The following is a 6,196-nucleotide window of genomic DNA, read 5'->3' as shown; positions in this document are numbered from 1 at the left end:
TTTCTTTTCTTTCTTTTTTTTTTCGAGACAGGGTTTCCCTGTATTGCTTTGGAGCCTGTCCTGGAACTCGCTCTGTAAACCAGGCTGACTTCAAACTCACAGAGATCCGCCTGCCTCTGCCTCCGAGTGCTGGGATTAAAGGCGTGCGCCACCAACACCTGGTCAGCTGGACTTTTCTTGAAGGACTAGTGGGAAGCATGAAGGACTAAGCAGTGTTGCTAATGTAGAATTAAGGATAGAGGGTGATAAAAAAAAACAAAAGATGTGCTCACAAAATTTGCAAGAAAATGGATAGACTTAAAATTTATAATATTAAGTGAAGTCACACTATCTCAGAAAAAAACCACATGTTCTCCCTCAAATTCAGAATCTAGCCAATAATATATGTAACAAAAAGTACATGTGGGTTCAGTATAACATGAAGAAAAGAGAACAAGAAAGGCTAACTATTATGAAATGAGGAGAGACTGAATGCAGGTAATGGACACGAGTTATGAAAGAGACATAAGTCTAATTGTTTTTCTAGTTCTAATTCAGCCATGGATTTTTGTTGCTGTTGTTATTATTTTGGTGGTGAATAGCGCATGAAAATATACTCAACAGTGAAAGCATAAAATCCATTCTGAAGCTCTACAACTTCTGTTTGAAATGGTTGCTCTAACCATGTAGATGTTCATTGAATCGTTGGGTCTGGCTGATTTAAGTGTGTGTCTTTTTTATTTGAGATATTTTTATAATAAAATTTAAATACACACATATGTACACACACATACTTTTAAAAAGGGTGCTCAAAATAATAGAAGTGAAGAAAGAAAATAAACCAAATTTTGCATTAGACTAGCACTTCCTTTTCCTTCCTCCCCACCGAAAGCTATCGAGAGGTGTATCCCTGATTACTAAGGAAATGATGCAGGAAATGTGCAGCATGAAGTTTCAAGTTACCTAGCTGGCTTGCCGGACTTTCGGGGCCTTCATATAGAACTGGTTAGTTAGCATATGCTCACTGGGGTTATTGGATTTCTTCTTTGGTTTCCTCTCTGTAAAATTTTTGATCTAGGGGAAAATGGTATTTATGGGTTTGCTTTGTTTTTTATTTTTAAAAAATCCTGAACTTTCACTTGAATTCTAAAATTATCTCTCAATTTTAATGCTATTTGCATACATTTTAAAGCAAGGAAACTACTCATAGAAAAGTTCAAAACCCACTTGCACAGGCATGCTTGACCAGCTTCAAGCCTTTCCTCAGTAAAGCACAGCCAGGGAATTGTAAGGACTGTGACCCACAACAGATAGATAGCATTGCTATTTTGTATCCCAGCTCTTTTTTCCACTGATCTAAGAAGCTTCCTTCCCAGCAACCCATCCTCCATCCTCTCAGTGTTCTTCAGATAAAAAGAGAATCCTCTCCTCCTGGAAAGATTATGAGACCTTCCTCAATTATATATAACCGGAGGCCAGAGCCAACTTGATGAGAGAAAGGAACTGGTAAGGTTTACTCCAGTGTAACCAATGGGTCATAAACACCTCCCTTCTAACAGTTTCTTTCCCCTAAAAACAATAAAGACTAGGATAGCCTTTTTATTTGCTGCGAAAATCCTCACCTTTCCTTGCAATATAACCCTTGAAGAAAGGAGGGGTGGGGAGGAACCCTGCTGCATATCAAAGCCATGTGAACTGTTAAAAGGGTCTGTTGCTCCAATATGACAGATAAGACCTCAAAACCCTAGACAAAGTAGGAAGCTCTTTTCTTAGACCTCATAATTTCTACACAGAAAGAAAAGTGTCAGCATTCAAGAAAAGCTAGTCTTCAGCTTCTCTCTTGGATCTCTTTAGTGGAGGTGGGTAAGAGTGTCACCTTCAGATTGATTACATGAGGAAATAAGAGGGGCAGGGTAATGAAGTGACATCCCAGTGGAGAATGTCTGTTCTTCCCACCAGGAGGGCCATATGATGATGAACAATGTCTTCTTACATCAACTCCTGCAAAATGCAATGGAGAACTCCATTTTGGAGGTCATGAAGCTGAAGTACTTAATAGATCTGACCTGTTGCCAGACAGTAAAAAATTAAAAAGAATTCCAGATTCTCCTAAATCTAAAACAACAGACATGATCCCTGTCTCTAGGAATCCAGCGCTGTAGGCTTAGTCTTTCAATGCACCCGCTGGCTCAATACTGTCCCAAGTCCTCTCTGAACTCAGGATGGAACTCACAGAATCTTGGAGTCAGGGAATGTCATAAAATCACTGTAGCTTGAAAACGGAGTAGGAAAGAGCTTGCTGAACTGCTGCTGACAATAATGAACCTTGGAGTTTGTTAATATTGTCTCTATTAGTTTGAAAAATGTAATTTGTGCATAGAAAAGGAACAAGCAACAGAATGAAGAGTTAACCTACAGGATTATAGACATATTTAGTACCTTTGTCCTGTGAATAAATCCATTATATAAAGAACAGAAACAATTCAATAGTAAAAATGTGATTTTATCAGTGGTAAAAGAACGGATGACATATAAACAAGGCAGAGTGGCTCAAGCCTTTAATCCCAGCAGAGGCAGGCAGATCTCTGTGAGTTCAAAGCCATCTTGGTCTACACAGTGAGTTCCAGGACAGCCATGGCAACATGCCAGGGCTACACAGAGAAATCCTAGCTTGAAAAACTTTAAAAAAAAAAAAAAAAGGACACACAAATGAATAACATCTATACAGAAAGTACCTCACATAATTTTTCATTACAAAGATAAAAGTGCCCACCACAATGAAATATCACCTCACTTATGTTAGGAGGTCCACTATGAAAAAAACAAAAGAGAACAAATAAGCCAAGAACGCAGAGGAAAGGAAACCCTTGCATACTGTTCATGTAAATCTAAGCACAATCATTATGAAAACACTAATGAAGTTCCTTCCACAAAAATACAAAAACAAAACTACCATATGATCCAGCAATCCTTCTACTGGGTAATCAATATGTAAACCTAATTTTTTTCTTTTATATTTAATTATTTAATACATATCAAGTTTATGTATCAGTAACTTTCAGTGTGATATTTCAACACAAAAACATAATCTGCTGTGATCTAATCCAGCCAATCTTTACCCTCCTTCTCTTCATACTTTCCAACCTTTTTGTTTTTGTTTTGGTTTGGTTTGGTTTTTCGAGACAGGGTTTCTCTGTGTAGCTTTGGGTCCTATCCTGGCACTCACTCTGGAGACCAGGCTGGTCTCGAACTCACAGAGATCCGTCTGCCTCTGCCTCCTGAGTGCTGGGATTAAAGGTGTGCGCCACACACCTGGCAATACTTTCCAACGTTTAATAGCACTAGTCTACATTAAAGTTGACATTTCAGCTTTCACATATGAGAAAGAGCACATTGTACTTGTCTTTGTATGCTAATCTTATTTCAGCTAATAAAAGTGTCATTTGTTCTATACATTTTTCTGCAAAAATAAACAACAGGACTCCATTCTTATCTATGGTTGAATAATAATCATTTTATTCATTAATATACTGATGGACATATAAGCTGAATTCATATTTTAACTATTATGAATTTCAATAAACTTGAATGCATCCTTCATTTTGACATACTGATTTCATTGCTTTTACCTAGGTCTCCAGAGGTGGGATAGTCAGATCATATCATAGATATTTTTGAATTTTAGAGGAACCTCCATAATAACCTCTATAATAACTTTAATTTGTATTCCTACCAAAAGTGTATAAAAATTGTTTTTATATTATCCTCGACGTATTTTTGTTGTTCTCATTGTTCCTGCAGAGGCAGAGGCAGAGGCAGTTACATCATCACCTGCCACCAGGTTACTTCATTTCAGCAACCCTTAGAAGTGTCCCACTGTGAGGGGGGATGGGGGGAAGTGGAAGGATAGGAGGGAGAGGGAACTGGAATTGGTATTTAAATATTGTTTCTAATTTAATTTAAACATTAATTTTAACAGTGCCCATCATCATAATCCTCTCTTATTCTTGTTCCTTTAATTTCCTGTCTGTCCAGCCTTTTGCTCTCCCGCCTCCTCCCCCAATAATCTCTTGCAGGTGGCATGTTCTCTTAGGCATACCTTGTTAGGCCTGCCAAAGGTACCCACTTGCCAGTTTTTATATTTTTACTCATACTTTAAAAAAATTCCTTTCAAGATTTATTTCTTTATGTTTATTGGTGTTTTGCCTGCATGTATATCTATGTGAGGTCACCATGTCCTTGGAACTGGAGTTACAGATAGTTGTGAGCGGCCATATGGGTGCTAGTCATGAACTGGCTTCCCTACAAGAGCAATCAACATTCTTTAACACCTGAGCCATCTCCCCAGCCCCTTACTTATACTTTTAACTGGGTATGGTGATCTCTGTTGTAGTTTTGATCTACATTTCCTCAGTGCTAATGATGTTGAGCGTTTTTTTTTCTTTTAAAAAGTGTATTATTATGATTATTTATTGTGTGCTTGCCTGTGTCAGTGTATGCCACACATGTGTGGATGCTGGAGTTAAAAGCAATTGTGAACCTCCCAACACGGATGCTGGGAACTCAACTTGGCAGTACACGGTCCTTTTTTAAGAATTAATTTTTTAAAACGATGTGTGTGTGTGTGTCTATGAGTATATGTATGTGAGTGCAGGTGCCTATGGAGGCCAGAGGTGTTGGATCCCTGGAGTGAGAGTTACAAGAAGTCAGGAAGTCACTGCCCAGGGTGGGTGCAGGGAACTAAACCCAAGTCCTCTCTTTCTCAGAGCAGACCGTGCTCTTAACCACTGGGCCATCTCTCCAGTCTTATGGATACATTTGGTTTGGTCTGTTTGTTTGGCTTTTGTTTTGGGAGTTTTTTGTTGTTTTTTGTTTTGTTTGGGGTTTTTTTGTTTGTTTTTCTTTTTTTTTTTTTCCCCCGAGATAGGGTTTCTCTGTGTAACAGCTCTGGCTGTCCTGGAATTCACTATGTAAAATAGGCTGGCTTGGAACTCACAGCGATCCTCCTGCCTCTGCCTCCCTAGTTCTGGGATTAAAAGTGTTCAACACCACTACTTGGTGATGTATTTGTGATCAAGATTCACTATTCATTAAAAAGCTCCAGCTAGCCTTCCTTAACATTGAGAACTTCAACTGTTTCCTAGCTAATGCAGTAAGACTTAAGAAATACTGGAAAAATAGCCAATACCCTAGTTTGAACCTGTCAGGTACAAGCAATTTTTTCCTTGTCAGGCTTTCCCATCAACTTAAGTCTTTAACTGAATGGATGAATTCAGTTGGAAGGAAAGACACTCAGAAAAACATCCCAGGTACTTGTATGGATGCATAGTGTTCTTTTTTTCTTCTGAGTATAAACAAGTTACGAAGGTAATAGTAATGGTAATGCAACTATTGACATTCAGTAGGAAAGACGCTTCCTTGGGCATTCCAGCTAGTTACTTCCCTCTCAAGCTGCAGGAGGTCTTGGAGACGCTACATTCTACATAGGAATTGCATGATGTAGTGCTAATGCAGACTTTGTGACAGTGCAGCTGTTTGGGGATCCCCCACCCTCCTGTAAGGAAGCCATAACCTAATCTCTATATGACACCCCCACTGCACTCACTGGTCTCACCAAACTAGATTTCATGAAGGTGAAACTAAACTTGGTCTGTCATTGTTGCTCATCTGGGATGCTTGGGTCACCTTAAAATATACTTCATTCAAAAATAAAGACAGTAATAGTATCATAATTCCTCCTAACGTGAGGAATTGTCTTGAACAATCAAACATGCACTAATTTCTTCTCGAAAGGAGGAATTAGTCTTTGGTATTTAATCATCTTCCTACCCCATAAATTGAATACTCTGAAGTAATATATGCTAACAAACTTAAATTCTACAATATAGTCAGTACCTTTTTTGGTTTCTCCAGACAGGGTTTCTCTGTGTAGCCTATCTGGTCCTTTGTCTTCCACTCTTTCTTTTCTTTAATATTTATTTTTATTTTATGTACATTGGTATTTTTGCCACGAGTGTTGGGTCCCCTAGAATTGGAGTTACAGACAGTTGTGAACTGCCATGTGGGTTCTGGGAATTGAACCCAAGTCCTCTGGAAGAGCAGTCAATGCTCTTAACGACTAAGCAATCTCTCCATTCCCCGTTCTTTTTTTTTTTTAAGATTTATTTATTTATTATGTATACAGTATTTTGCCAACATGCCAGAAGAGGGCACCAGA

The sequence above is a fragment of the Cricetulus griseus genome, chromosome X (assembly GCF_003668045.3).
Source record: "Cricetulus griseus strain 17A/GY chromosome X, alternate assembly CriGri-PICRH-1.0, whole genome shotgun sequence".
Taxonomy (NCBI): Eukaryota; Metazoa; Chordata; class Mammalia; order Rodentia; family Cricetidae; genus Cricetulus; species Cricetulus griseus.
Note: the sequence above shows the minus strand (reverse complement) of the source record.